Raw genomic sequence first — 16,636 nt, forward strand, 5'->3', positions numbered from 1 at the left:
TCTGCAACAAGAGAAGCCACCTCAATGAGAAGCCTGTGCATCACAACGGAGAGTAGCCCCCGCTCGCTACAACTAGAGAAAGCCCGCGCACATCAACAGAGACCCAACTCAGCCAAAAATAAATTAAAACAGAAAAATCAAAAAAAATTTTAATAGATTCTTTTAAAATAGACTTTTTATTTTTTAAAGCAGTTTTAGGTTCACAACAAAATTGAGTGGAAAGCACAGTGAGCTCCCATATACCCCCCTACCCCTTCTCCACCCTCACCTCCCCACAGTGTCCCCATCATGAACTTTCAGCAGCCGAGTGGTACATTCGTTACAGCTGATGAATCTGCATTGACATTTACTATCCAAAGTCCAGAATTTACATTAGGGTTCAGTCTTGCTGTTGTACATTCTAGGAGTTTGGACAAATGTACAATGACATGTATCCACCATTATAGTATAGAGTAGTTTCACTGTCTTTCATGCTTCACCTATTCAAGCCCCACTTCTCCCTAATCCCTGGCAACCACTGATCTTTTTACTGTCTCTAGGATGCACTTTTTTTTTTTTTTGCTCAATTTTCAGGTGATTCCTATCATTAGACAACTTCTAGAAACACTGACCTAGTGATTAGAATCCAATCCACAGTCTTTCTTGCAATTCACTGTCCTTCCTTTTTTCTTTAGTTAGTTTTTTTTTTTGATATGAACCATTTTTAAAGTCTTTATTGAATTGGTTACAATACTGCTTCTGTTTTATGTTTTGGTTTTTTGGCCCCAGGCATGTGGGATCTTAGCTCCCTGACCAGGTATCAAACCTGCACCCCCTGCATTGGAAGATGAAGTCTCAACCACTGGACTGCCAGGGAAGTCCCAACAATTCACTTTATTTCTAATTGACATTTATCATTACCACTTATTCCTTTTGATTTAAAGTTCCTAGGATAAGTACTAGTTTTTCTTCCAAATTTCTAATAAATAGTAAACTGAAATAGAGAAGCAATTCCTCAAGTTTTTCTCTACCTTTGCTCAAAGTGATGTTACATAATAATAGCAATAATATAATAACAGCAATAATATCCAACATTTATTGAATGCTCACTATGTGCCATACACTATTCTAAATGCTTTACCTATATTTTATTTTTAAATTTCAAACAACATCATCAGAACAGTAGTATTATTACCCATATTTTACAGATGAGGAAAACGAGACATAGGCATTGGCAAAAGGGGATCTTATGCTGGAAAGATGCAGATGCAAGTGACCCAAAAGACTTCATGCAACTAATACATAAAGGAATATTTGTAAAATAGGCCTATTTTCATTTCCTTGTTTGGACCTTAAAGGGGGTTGGGTTAATCATACTCCTCATTAGCAGTATTGGACCATTTCTGACCTTCCTCTTGTTTCATTTTATGTTTTTCCCCCTTCAGCTCTGTTCCCTCCTCCCCCTCCTCCCCCTCCTCCCATTAGTTTGGATTTGCCTCACAGGAACCCAATCTAATGCGCCTAAGAGGTATCCTCAGACATGTATGTATCTTTATAAGGCATATTGTGTTGTTATATGTGTGTGCATGTTTTAAATTTGCACAAATGATATTGTATAAAGATCTTGTTACTTTTTAATGTGACATGTTGTTTTTAAGATTTAGCCTTATACTTATGTGCACCTCTGGTCGTTTGCTTCTAATGGCTGAATGGTATGTATCCACCATATTCAATGTCTCTTCCCTTGGTGATGGACATCTAAGTTGCCTCCAACTTCCCACTCCACAAACAACACTGTGGTAAATATCCTTGTTCAGGCCTTGTTATGCACTGTGCAAAAGTTTCACGGGGTGAATGGTTTGAGTACATTTAATTTCCCTAAATACTGCTGGGACTGTTCTGCAGAATGACTGCACCAATTTACATTTCCACCAGTAGTGCCTGTTTCCTTTAAGCTCTTCTAAATGAAGCAGACATTTGGTTGATCGCTGTCACTTAGTCATCATTATCCTAATCATTAACATTGAGTAAGCAGGGTATTTGGAACTTTAAAAAAAGCTGAGGAGCAAATGATACACTCAGAATTAGGCCACAGAAAAATTTAAAACCAATATGCATGTCTATTCCAGCAAACTGCTTTGCAACTTGGATTTATATACTTATTTTTGAAGACAATATCTGCAGTATCATTTCAGTTAAAAGAAATGCTTTCAGAAACAAGAGATAATAAAAACCTGCCCTTCAATAAAGATGAAAACTGGATAATCAAATAACAACTAGACTAGAAATACATATTTATATCACCAGCTCATCTATAAAGTGGAAATAAAACCCCAAAGGTATTTTTTCCCAAGCTTATTACCCCTAGCAATGAAATGACAATGCATGTTATGGAATTGTGGCTTAACTCTTAAGTGAGAGCATTTCAAAAGTAGTATCTACCTCAAAAATAGAAACTAAAATTAATATTTAAACCAACTGCAACCCAAAAGTTATTAAATCAAATCACTACAGTACTGGGCAACATGGTCGTTTATTTGGTAATCTACTGTCTCATACACTCAGCTGTGACTGGAGAGCACAATAATGATTGAATTGACATACAGCAGTATTCCTATACATAGTACATAGGTAGCTCTTTCAGTGAAAGTGGACAGACCCACCCTGCTTTTTTCTTTTTGGCGGTACGCAGGCCTCTCACTGTTGTGGCCTCTCCCGTTGCAGAGTACAGGCTCCAGACGCGCAGGCTCAGCAGCCATGGCTCACGGGCCCAGCCGCTCCGCGGCACGTGGGATCTTCCCGGACCAGGGCACGAACCCGTGTCCCCTGCGTCGGCAGGCGGATTCTCAACCACTGCGCCACCAGGGAAGCCCCCACCCTGCTTTTTATCAGTGAGCTCCATTTCCTCTTCTGATCTTCAGTCTGTACATTTCCATCTTAAGTTTTTTCATGAAAAAGCTTTTCTCAATTTTTCTTTTAGGATTGTTTTGATCAACGATTTTAAGCAATAACATTTCATTCCACAGGGTTTGCTGGTTTAGCATCTATTGAAGCCCCGTTCTTGTATCTTTAATTGTATGTATGATTAATCTACAATACTTGTAAAACAAAATCTTTTTATTATACTTTACTTATGATTTGGAATCTTATGTAATTAAGACTTAAAGCAATGGGAATCTCCTTTTATGTTAAGAAAATATAGCCAAGAACACATACAATACTGAGTGGCACAAGAAGGTTTATACCATGTAAAGTTAACAGATATATAGGTGATTAAACTAAAATAAAAGATTGTTGCTGGGTATAATTCAATGGACATAAGTATTTTTATATACTTTTCTTGTCCTTACCAGTTTAGCCTACTGGTTTAGAGGCATTTATATAAAGTATTGGATGGGATTGTTTCAATATTTGAAAAGTCAAAAATAGCTTATTGCAACAACTCTAAGGTTATAATTATTTGAGATTAGGACACAGTTTCCTCTATCAGTTTACCTGATGTTCCTCCTTTGGGACACCCTTGGGGAGAAAAAAGAAGTTGCAGCATTTGGTATTATCCAAAATGTGATGAAAAGTGGAGATTTGGCTTACCTGTGGTATGTTTTGCAGAGGAAGTTGGTACACTGTTGAAGAAACACCAAGCCAAACAGCAGTCAACATCATTCTAATTCATCGTGGCACTGATTTCTGGGACAGCTGTCAACCCACACTTCAACAAGGGATCCATTTAAAAGCAGCATAGATATCGATTTTTTTCTTTGATTATTTTCCAGTGGTTCACAGCTCACAGTACTTGAAAAAAAAGATATTTAAAGCTGGTTCTGTGTGCACAAACCCTTCAGTTAGCTGCAGAGACTCCTTAGTTTACGGCCTGTCACCTGGGCAACCATCCACTGAGCATTTAGCTTGGAGATTTGAAAGCAGTACAATTTCATTCAGGAAGGAAAACAAGTGTGTACACTCTTCGAAGTTGTTGTTTAGATGCTTAAAAGAGTTCGACACCTATGGACTTTCACGGTTGGCACAATTGCCATTATCACCTTATCTACTTAGATTTTTTTCCAGGAAAGCTGTACCTTTATAATTGCTGTAATGTGCCAAAAGTTCCCCTTTCTAAATCTGAATATGGGTTACAGAGTGAGAATCCCATAGATTACCCCCAACTCGTTGTATTCTTAGAGTCATGCTTGAGAAAGCACTAGTGAATGGAAATTCTTATGTGAGAACATATTTCTTGTCTAGACTTGTGCTATTCCAGAGCGAAATCTTCACTAAATGGCCTGGATTTTTGTTTGAGTCATAAATGGTAATAAATCCAGCTGAAAGAGACTTTAAATTGTGGTCTACAAAAACATACTAATGAGGAAGTAGACTCAGGGCACTCCAAGACATAAGGTCACCTGGCATCCCTGTGCCCCCAAATTCCTTTCTACCACTTACTGAAGGATGCAGGGGTTTCTCTTCTAAAAATGTACTTAACACTATATATACTCAACTGAAAAGGGTTTAAATATTTTATCATAACAACAACTAACACTTATTAAATGCTTCCTAGGTTTGTCCTTTACATGAATGATGTCATTGAATCCTCACAACAACTCTGTGGAATAGATAATATAATCACCATCTTCCCCATGTTACAGATGAGGACAATGAGGCTTAGACATTTTAAGCTAACAAATGGTAGAGCCTGGGGTTAAATCTAAACAGCCTGACCACCACGTTGAAATATTCACCGCTTTTACTAAGCTAACATGCAACACACACACACACACACACACACACATTTACACACTTAGGTACTCACATACTCGCTCACACACACTTCTCCAGTGAGTGAATACAACAGGGTAAAAACCACTCAGAGATTGCTAGGTTTCTGTATACTCTTTCATCAACCAATTCAGCCTGAACGCAGATTGACTTGAATCCAAGTACAAAGCAGTTTGTTACTGTTTTACTTCCTACATCCTACCTGGTTTCTACTCCCAGGAGGAATAGTACTCTCTCTTAGCTTTTATGTCAAGAGAAAGTTACAAGTACTGTAGTTTCTGATGTTTAGCACTTCTGCAGGGTTACCCTTGGGTTCAGGATGGTCTGCAATCCATGAATCTTTCACTTGGTTCCCCAAAGAGTAATCCTCCTCCTGTGTCTCCTTTTGAGAAATAGTCATTCATTCAAATCATGTTTTTTCAAGAAACTCAGTTTTTCAGAAAGTGATGAGACAAGCATGCAAAAACTCGGGCAGTATAGGTGATAAGGCCACCAGAGAGCTGTGTAAAATGCTCTAAGGAAGCAGGGGAGGGGAGTGTCTAACTTTTGGAGATATACCATATTCATAATTAGGAGGCTTGATGTTGTAAAGACATAAATTCTTCTAGAAGTGTCACAATCAAAATCATAAAGTTATTTGGGGAGCATTAACAAGCTGATTTTAAAATGTATATGAAAATTTAAAGGGCCCTAAATAATGAAGATACTCATAAAGGGGAATAAGGTGCTGTTTGAATGGAATAGCAGAGAGATCCCATAAATACACCCATACATACATGGTATACACACTTGGTATGCAACCAGGGTAGCATTGCAAATAGTGGGAAAAACATGGTCTTTTCAATAATGTGGAGCCAATGCGGTAACCGTATGGGAAAAATAGATCTTCTCCTCACACTATATGCAGAAATAAATTCCATTACTTCAAGACCTATATGTGAAAGGTAATACTAAAATGCTTTTAAAGGGACTTCTGTAGCGGTCCAGTGGTTAAGGCTCCACACTTCCACTGCAGGGAGCGTGGGCTCGATCCCTGGTCGGGGAGCTAACATCCTACATGTCCCGTGGCACGGCCAAAATAAAATAAAATAATAATACTTCCAGGGCTTCCCTGGTGGCGCAGTGGTTGGGAGTCCAACTGCCAATGTAGAGGACGCGGGTTCGTGCCCCGGTCCGGGAAGATCACACGTGCCGCGGAGCGGCTGGTCCCGTGAGCCATGGCCGCTGAGCCTGCATGTCCGGAGCCTGTGCCCCACAACGGGAGAGGCCACAACAGTGAGAGGCCCGCGTACCGCAAAAAAACAAACAAAAAACAAAACCTTCTAGATTAGATTATAGTAGAATATCTTCATGAGCTCAAACTAGGGAAAGATTTCTTTTTTGGGGTGGGGGGAGTTTTCTTAAACAAGACACAAAGTACAGTAACCATAAAGTAAAGTATTGAAATTTTGACTACATTAAAATTAAGAACTTCTGTTCATAAAAAGACACCATTAAATGAGTGTGACAGGCACAGATGTGCCACTCAGAGCCCCCTTCAAGAAATGACTTGCTGCCCAGCTGCAAGGAGTGTGGTTTGATGACCGCCTCCAGCTATTAGCTTTGTCAAGTTTGCCTAGCTGTTGAGCCAAGGTCATGTTGTTCTTGAGGTGGTCACCAGGCAAAAACTGACCAGTGATAGTCAAGGTCACTCTCCTCTTGGGGAGGTCCCTGGCCAACGACTAACTGAACATGGCAGTGGTACAAGTGATACAAGTGGTACAAGGGGCTCGTCATTTCTGCCCAATGGAGGACTCATATAATGGAATATTTTTGTCCCAATGCTCCCCGTGGGCTGGCAGAGACTCTTGAGGTTGGAATTTTTGTCTGATGGCAATCCCTGCCCAACCTTACCTCCTCCCTTGTCCTTCACAGGTGTTACTCCTCAGTAAAATCTGTTTCACTTTCAATTCCAGCTCAGTGTCTGCTTTTCAGAGCACCAATTTGCCAAAGTTAACAGGCAAGTCACAGAGTGGGAGAAGATATTTGCTACCTATATAAACAATATTGGGGTCATGCACAGAATATATAAATAACTTCTAGATATAAATAAATGACAGCTCTGTAAAAAATAATTTTAAAACTCAATTTTCCACTTTCACACACACACAAAAGATATCCAAATGGCCAATAAGCAAACAAAAAAGTGCTTAACCTCAACAGCAATAGGGAACTACCAATTAAGATCACAGTGGGATACTCTGTACACCCATTGGAATTGCAAAAATTTTGTAAATCTGAAAATTCCAAGTGTTGGTGTGGATAAAGAGCAATGAGGATTCTCATAAACTGCTGGTGGGAATATAATTTGCTAAACCACTTTGAAACACCAGCATTATCCAGTAATGTTGAAAACACTCTTATCCCATAACCTAGCAAATCCACTCCTAGTATCTCTCACAAATGTATACCAGGGCACAGGTACAGGAATATTTACAGCAGTATTACTCACCAAAACCTGAAAACAATCTAAATGCCCATAAGTAGTTGAGGAGATAAATAAATTGTGTTATATTCATATGAAGGAATACCACATAGCAATAGGATAAATGAATTACTACTATGCATAGCAGTGTAGATGAAACTCGAAAGCACGATGTTGAACAAAAGAAGTAAAATACACGCAGAAAAATAGAATGATTCTATTTAAGGCAGGCAACACTAAAATATATTGTTTATGGATAGAATTTTATTACAGGTGATAAAACCACAAGGATTAACAAGGAAATCACTCCACAAAAGTCAGGATAATACTTGTGTCTATAGTGAAGAGGGTCTATAACTGATAGGGGGCACATGAATGCTGGAAATATTCTATTTCTGTTTCATCTGGTTGATATGTGGATGTTTGATTTATGAAATAGTAAGAAAACTAATGAAATTTTTCTTACAGTTACAGAGATACACAGGAGCTGAGACCTGGTGGATGAGAATGAACAGGTCATACAAGAGCCTGTGGAAGAGCATTCCACAGAGAGGGTGTTGCCAGTGCAAAAGGCTAGGGAAAGGGAAGAACTTGAAGCTCTGTTCAAAAAACTAAATGGAGGTTGTGACTCAAGCACATTGATTAAAGCAGAAAGTGGTAGTGTAGGAGGATTGCATAGCAGGGTAATGCTGGACCATGCAGGTCACAGTGAGGAGTCTGAATTTTATTCCAAGGGCAATATAAAGCCATTGATTTTTTTTTTTAATTAATTAATTAATTAATTTTTATTTTTGGCTGTGTTGGGTCTTCGTTGCTATGTGTGGGCTTTCCCTAGTTGCAGGAAGTGGGGGGCTACTCTTCGTTGTGGTGTGCGGGCTTCTCATTGCGGTGGCTTCTCTTGTGGAGGATGGGCTCTAGGTGTGCGGGCTTCAGTAGTTGTGGTTCACAGGCTCTAGAGTGCAGGCTCAGTAGTTGTGGCGCCCGGGCTTAGTTGCTCTTAGGCATGTGGGATCTTCCTGGACCAGGGCTCGAACCCATGTCCCCTTCATTGGCAGGCAGATTCTTAACCACTGTGCCATCAGGGAAGCCCCCATTGATGGGTTTTAAACAGGAAATTGACATGGTCTGCTTTCCTTTTTATTCAGAAGGTCATTCTGGTTGATGTATGGAAAACGAATTGGAGGATGGATCCACTTCTAGAAATGGTAAAATAGCTTCTGTTGGGATCGGAAGGGATCAAGGAAGACTCTTAAATTTGGGGCTTAAGCAAATGTAAAAATGGGATCTCATTTATCAAAATGCAGATAGTGGGAGAGGAACATTTGGGGCAAAAAAAATCAAGAATTATTTTTTGACCTACTTAAGTTTGAGATGTTTGTTAATCTTCCAAAAATTGATATAAGTGAGGCAGCTGGATGCAGAAGTCTGCAGTTCAGGGGCTGCTTTTTGGGTAGGAGATAAAAATTTCAGGGTCATCTACATATAGATGACATAAGATCACCTTTGAAGGTCAGTGGTTTGGATCCTTTATTCTTTTCTAATGTAATCATAAAAGCTATACATTTTGGGAACTCCCTAGTGGTCTAGTGGTTAGGACTTGGTGCTTTCACAAAATAAAGAAGGAAAAAAGCCTATACATTTCCCTCTAGGCACTGCTTTTGCTGTATCCCACAAATTTTGATATGCTGTATTTTTATTGTCATTCACTTCAAAATATGTTTAAATTTCTCACAAATTTTGATATGCTGTATTTTTATTGTCATTCACTTCAAAATATGTTTAAATTTCTCTGATGATGATTTCTTCTTTGATACCTGGCTTTCTTATAAGTGTGTTGTATAATTTCCAAATAGTTGAGAGTCATCTACATATGGATGTAAGGTTAAATTTCCTGAAAGTGTACCTGAAAGAAAAGGAGGGCCCACTCATTCACTCATTCAACATCATATCTTGAATGTCTTTTTTATGAAAAGCTTTATTCTAAGCACTGGAGAAATACCAGATAAACAAGATAGTAGGATAAATGAATAAATAATCAAGGTATTATACCATCAAATGGTTATAAATGCCATGAAGAAAATTAAAGTGATAGAGACTGATAGTTGTGGGTAAGAGAGTGTTTTATTAGATTGTATGCTCATAGAAGGTCTCCATTACAGGTAAATGTTTGATCTATTACCTGAATGAAGAGAAGCTGCCAGCCCATTGTAGAGTGGGTGGCAGAGCATTTTAGGTAGTGGAAATAGCAGGTACAAAGGTCCTAACATATATATAAATATAACATGTTAAAGTTACAGAAAGAAGGAAGATGGTGAAGGTAGTAGAATTGAGATTGGAGAGATATGTAGGGGCCAGATCTTGAAGGACCTCATAGGCATAGTAAGGAGTTTGATTTATTCCAAGTGAAATATAAAACCATCAGAGCAGGGCTTCCCTGGTGGCGCAGTGGTTGAGAGTCCACCTGCCGATGCAGGGGATGCGGGTTTGTGCCCTGGTCTGGGAGGATCCCACATGCCACGGAGTGGCTGGGCCCGTGAGCCATGGCTGCTGAGCCTGCGTGTCCGGAGCCTGTGCTCCGCAACGACAGAGGCCACAGCAGTGAGAAGCCCGCGTACCGCAAAAAAAAAACCACACAAAAAACCCATCAGAGCATTTTCCTCAAGGGAGTGACAAGGTCTGATTTGGTTTTTTAAAATATTGTAACAATAGTTCTACAGAGAAAAGATTGTAGGGTGCAGCAGTGGAAGTCAGAGGTGAATGTAAAAGCAGCTGGTGCTTGGTTTACCATAAGTAAACCCAGGGAGTGGAAGCTTTGAAGGCAAAAAATATAACTATAAGAGTGCTCTTGGTTGAAGGACATGCTTATGAGTATATTTTTATAAAAATTAAGGCAGAGTGAAATAAAAGGCCTTGGGAAATGACTGCTTGCGTGAGGTTTCTATTACTTGTTTGGCACAAAGAAAGCAATTTGGAATAACATTTTTATAGGTTATGATTAAAGATGCTCTGAACAGAACTTCTAATACTTCTGTTTCTTCACCACTGGCCACCTCTGATCATGGTTAAATATGGAAAAACTACAGGCTTATTTTTTTCTCTTTCCCACTATGGAGAATCTGGTAGTGTTTGAGAAGATGTACACGTACGGAGTCTATTTCCTTTTTTTGTTTTAAATATATAAGTTTATTTATTTTTGGCTGCATTGGGTCTTCGTTGTTGCACAGGGTCTTTCTCTAGTTGCAGTGAGCAGGGGCTACTCTTCATTGTGGTGTGCGGGCTTCTCACTGTGGTGGCTTCTCTGTTGTGGAGCATGGACTCTAGGTGCACGGGCTTCAGGAGCTGTGACACGTGGGCTCGGTAGTTGTGGCTCTAGAGCACAGGCTCAGTAGTTGTAGCGCATGGGCTTAGTTGCTCCACACCATGTGGGATCTTCCCGGACCAGGGCTCGAACCTGTGTCCCCTGCATTGGCAGGCGGATTCTCAATGACTGCACTGCCAGGTAAGTCCAGGCCTATTTACTATTTATTGAATATTTAAGTATTAAGCAGGAAGAAGTTAAGACAGCTGGCCTGTCATTAATTTCTCTCCTATTACTGGGAGTGGAGAGGTCAACATACTCTTAGACAAAGAAAGAAAGTAGATGACCCAGTATTATAAACATGACAATAACTGAACCTGTTGGAAGATACATGGTTATTTGCTAAGAGGAGCGTCCTTGTTCATGGAATGCTCTTTACACGATATCCGTACTACTTTAGGATTGCTTATGGTGAATCTATGAATTTAAGGAACATGGTTTCCTGAAAAATGTTACAAAACCATTCAGCTATATGCCCATAAACTGGACATGTTTCATTACAGAGAGTTTATGTCTTACATGGGAAGAAAGGACCTGGGAGCTCCCCTCAGTTTCTCAGATCTCCCCCTGCTTTGCCTGTTCCTGTTGATTGATTATATTCCTGAAATTATTCATAAAGCTTGATTCTGGATGAGATCTTAGATTTGCATGGGTCTGATTTGACAATATGATCCTTTGTGTTACACACACACACACATATTCAGCTACTGGATACAGTTATCTTTGAAACATGCCTTTTGAGTTCCTACCTGTAGGTGACATCAAACACTGATATTTTGAGACAGAAGAGCAAAAAAGTTAAAACAATAAGCAAAGATTCTGGGGACAGCAAGGAGCCCTAGAAGAGGAGTCAGGATTACTGAGCTCTCATCTTTAATGTTATCTAGCTATGTGACTTGGGCTTAGTTTTCCTATTTATAAATAGAAAGGGTTGTGTTATATGATTTCAGAAACCACCTCTGGTTCTAAAAATTTGGGAATCCAAAACAGAAAGTAAGAAAAACAATTTCATTGTATGAGAAAAACCAAGAAATGAGGGACTTCCCTGGTGGTGCAGTGGTTAAGAATCCGCCTGCCAATGAAGGGGACATGGGTTTGAGCCCTGGTCCGGGAAGATCCCACATGCCGTGGAGCAACTAAGCCCCTGTACCACAACTACTGAGTCTGCGAGCCACAACTGCTGAGCCTGTGAGCCACAACTACTGAAGCCCACGCGCTTAGGGCCTATGCTCCACAGCAAGAGAAGCCACCGTAATAAGAAGCCCGTGCACTGCAACAAAGACCCAACGCAGCCAAAAATAAATAAATTAATTAATAAAAACAACCAAGAAATGAGAAAGAACACTGGGATCAAGCCTTCCTCTAGTGATCACCGCGTTCAAAAGCCTGCCCTCATTCAGCCGTATCCTCAGGGCCTTTGTATTCCCAGGTTCTTCTTGCCTCTCAGATCCAATATGTACCCCTCCAATCCACTTTATTCTCCTGTCATTTTGTAGTTCTATTATGACAGAGGCAGCCTTGTTTTAGAGTTATTTTTCTCCTGGCGGAGGCTCAGCAGCCATGGCTCACGGGCCCAGCCACTCCATGGCATGCGGGATCTTCCCGGACCGGGGCACGAACCCGTGGCCCCTGCATTGGCAGGTGGACGCTCAACCACTGCGCCACCAGGGAAGCCCTCTCCTGTCATTTTGTACTTCTATTATGACAGAGGCAGCCTTGTTTTAAAGTTATTTTTATCTCTCCATTAGATTCTAGTTTCTAGAGGACAAGGAATGTGTTTAAATTATCTTTGTTTCTCCTATTGTGTTTATGTGTTTTACCCATAGCAAGTTCTTGGTGACTATTTCTTGAACTGAATATATGCCCAGGAGAGCGAAAAAACTGAAGAATTTTATGCAGTGGCACTTTGCTTATTACAGGCACTTTGCTTACTCAAGTTCTCAGTAGAGCTATGTTGTTTGTTTGTTTGTTTGTTTGTTTGTATTACATTCTAGCTAGGTAGAGAGGAGGAGAAAGAATCTCAGTGAACAATAGTAGCAAATGAGATGCTGTAAGGTGGGAGGGACTTGAAAAGGACAACAGTTAAAGTTTTGAATCCAATGTTAGCTATAAGAATGCATTAATGAATAATTTAAAAGATCTGGGCAATCCCAATGTATTGAGTAGGAAAGGATTAAAGGATTTTAAAGTTCTAAAAAGAGCTTTTCTGCTGGGGCAGCAGTGGTTTGGATGTGAGCTACCTCTTCTGCATGTTAAGCACGACCTCTTTGTCCCTTGCAGCGCAGTTGTAGAAATAGGTGGAAGCCTCTTCAGGAAGCCCATGAAGGGGGCTGCTGCTTTTAAGGAACACACTTTTCCTAAGAACACTTTCTCCCAAATCTCTTCTTTTCCACTTAAAAGGTGGTGGAGGGAGTGGAGGGTTGGGGCGTTGGTGAAGGAAAGGAAGGAAGACAAATTGGGCATCTTGGTGGATGGAGAAGAGAGACAAAGGAGATCACTGAGGTCCAAGGGTCATAATAGTCTAGAGAAATTTGAGAGAGAGACCAGGGTTTTCTGTGATGCTGAATGCAGGGGGTGGTGGTGTTTTCGTTAACTAAGGTGTTCTGTTTTACAGCTCAGAAAGAGAATGTGAGCAGGGACAGCTCCAATTCTATGAGATGAAGCCAAAAATGACATTCCTTAAAGCCTTGGCAACAAAATATGGTTTAATGTCAACTTCATCTGGAGAGATTTTATACAAAACACAGATTCTGGGATGAAAAACAAGTGAAAGATTTGAAATCACTCTTTATAGGGGAAGAATATGAATGGCCAACAAACACATGTAAAATTGTTACCTCACCAGGGATCAAGGAAATGCAAATCAAACCACTTTTTGTTCGGCATGCTGGCAAAATTTTAAAAGATGCATGATATTAAATGTGTGGGGAAATGACTATTCTTTTACACTATTAGTGGGTATATAAATTAATAATGCTCTTTTTGGACATTGCAATCTGGTGCTATCTATTACATTTTAAAATGTACGTACTCTTTAACCCAGCATTCCCATTTCTCAGTATTCACCCTAGAGTAATTCTCACACATGTTCACAGAGATGTAGGTATAATGAATTTTTACCCGAGGTGTTTTTTTTTTTTGGAACTATTTTATCATGGAAAATTTCAAACATGCAAAGTAAACAGTGTAGTATAATGAGCCCCATGCACTTGTCACCCATCTAAGGATGTTATTAACAGCTTTAAATAGTAAATAGTCTACATGTCAAGTCATGGGAGAAAATTAAATAAAAAGTAGTACATCCATACTTTGAATTTTGGAATGCTTTGCAGCAGTATGAAAAAGGTGGAAAGAGCTTTATATAACTTTCTAAATGGGTTCCAACATATAGCTAAGTAAAAAAAAAACTGAGTTGCCAAATAATGCACGTAGTATGATACTGGTTGGTTGAAGAGGTTCAGAGCACATGCTCAGGAGCCAGCCCTACCACTTAGGAAGTGTGTGACTTGGGCAAGTTACCTGTTCTCTTTCTGCTTCAGTTTCCTCATCTGTAAAGTAAGGATGCATGAAAATAATAGTATCTACCTCATAGGGTAATTGTGAGAATGTTTGGCATGCATTAAGTACTAGACATTCTTATTTATGCAAAAAGTTGATCAAAAGAAGGTAAAACTCTATATTTTATATATACAAATATTTATGTAAAAGCATAGGAAAGATTCTGAAATTATTCACACTTAACTGGTATTAGTGATTTTATCTTGGGGGTGTAGGAATTGAGAAGACGGTCAAGGAGGCCATTTGTTTTATGTATATAATTTGACCCTTTTACTATGAGAAGACATTCCTATTACTTATATAATGCTTGGACAAATTAAACAATTCCCAGGCTCTACCTTTGGAGATAAATAGTGATTTAAATATTTCCTACTTGGAAGTATATTGCAGTATATAGATGGGCAAAAGCAAAGAGCAGGGATAAATGGAAGATATAAGATTCACTGCAGGGCTTCCCTGGTGGCGCAGTGGTTGGGAGTCCGCCTGCCGATGCAGGGAACACGGGTTCGTGCCCTGGTCTGGGGGGATCCCACGTGCCACGGAGCGGCTGGGCCTGTGAGCTATGGCCTCTGAGCCTGCGCATCCGGAGCCTGTGCTCTGCAGTGGGAGAGGCCACAATGGTGAGAGGCCCACATACCGCAAAAAAAAAAAAAAAAAAAAAAAGATTCACTGCAGCAAAACTGCAGAAGGAGTTGAGATGGAAATTAGTCCATCTAGTCTCATTATAAACTAGACTGAAGTGGACGGTGAAAGGGATCTGAGGAGAGGATCTGAAGAGCAGATAAGCACACATTTGGAGATATTATTAATGTAAATGCAGTTAGTGGGACTTACTAATATTTTGTATTTATTCATCATCTGTGGCTAGAATAGTTCTTATCCCTCACAAGGAAAGATTGGAGATAAAATAAGAATATGCCTGTGTAAAATATGGTAACTGTCCATATATACCCAACACCCATAGAAGAATATGCTTATTCTGTGAACTTGTACATAATTCTTATGATTCTTTTTAATTAATTCTTTTGTTTTCCACATTCTGAGTTCAAAAATACATTAAACTTAAAATATTTTAAATAGAAACACATTAACTTGGGCAAACTAAATCAAACCTGGCAACAGGTAGTGTCCTTTCTGGATATACCAGATGAGAAGTTAAGTTACAAATTTAGGAATTAAAACTAGCTGTTCTTGACTTATTATTATCATCTAGAAGGACTTCAATTAATTTATACTTGAAACTTCCTGAAGGCAGGCACCTTGTTTTTAAGTTTTTGTTTCCCATTTTCTAAAACAGCACCAGGCACCTAACAGCTGCTTTTATTTTATTTTATTATTATTTTTTTTTGTGTGTGTGTGTCGTATGCGGGCCTCTCACTGTTGTGGCCTCTCCCGTTGCGGAGCACAGGCTCTGGACACACAGGCTCCGCAGCCATGGCTCACGGGCCTAGCCGCTCTGTGGCATGTGGGATCTTCCCGGACCGCGGCACAAACCCGTGTGCCCTGCATCGGCAGGCGGATTCTCAACCACTGCACCACCAGGGAAGCCCTAACAGCTGCTTTTAACAGGTGTTTATTGAATGAAGAAAGGAGTGAATGAATGGTGAATGAAGGAAGATTTCATCTCTTCTCTTGAAATTCTCTGCAGATTCCTGCCTTGGTGACTGTACCTCTTTGTAGTTCAAGAAATAGTGGACTACTTATTTAGGATATAAGATATTGCGTGTGTGTGTTCAGAAAGGTCATTTGATTATTTTCCCACTAGTAATTTTACAAAGAACTTTAAGAAGTTGGATAATCATCATGCATCCCTTTCTAAATCATATTATGGTTCTTCATGTCTTATCTCAGACTGTGGACACCTTGAGGGCAGGGATTATTATTCTTTGAATCACTCCGTACAATTGACCATGACATGCCATGACAATGGATACTTGATAAATATTATTGAATTAATGAATGAGTAAATGCTGATAATTTTCATAATTTTGATAACTTTGATTTAGAGAATTTCTCATATTCTGTTCTCATATTGTGTCTTCCTCTTTCAGCTGAATCTTCTATTGCAATTGGTCTCACAGCTGTATCGTAGAAAGTTCCTGATTCTCTTTGCACAGAGGCCATCAAGGCAGGTGAGGATGGTGTAGTCCCACTACTGTTGCTTCTCTCGCAATGTTTGCTCTCTCACTAAGACCTAATTAAACTGTGATGCCCCTACATTCCTCTGGGGACTAAGCCTAGGGTGAATTTTCCTGGCTTCTAATCTCTTAAATTGCCTATGCGTCAAAATTCTCCCCGTGGCCATTCTTGGTAACACCTTGAAATAAGTGAAAGTTATGCCAGAGAGGGAGTAGTACACTTGCATGGAAAAGCCCTTGCCTTTGGACTTGTAGCAAAATAGCTCTTAATAGTGAAGAAACAAAATCTTTTCTGCTTTGCGAACCAGTGAAAATCTAATAAAAGCGTGTATCCCCAGAGTACTTTACATCATTAGCATCCTGGCT

This window comes from Kogia breviceps, chromosome 2 (genome assembly GCF_026419965.1).
Source record: "Kogia breviceps isolate mKogBre1 chromosome 2, mKogBre1 haplotype 1, whole genome shotgun sequence".
NCBI classification, from domain to species: Eukaryota; Metazoa; Chordata; class Mammalia; order Artiodactyla; family Physeteridae; genus Kogia; species Kogia breviceps.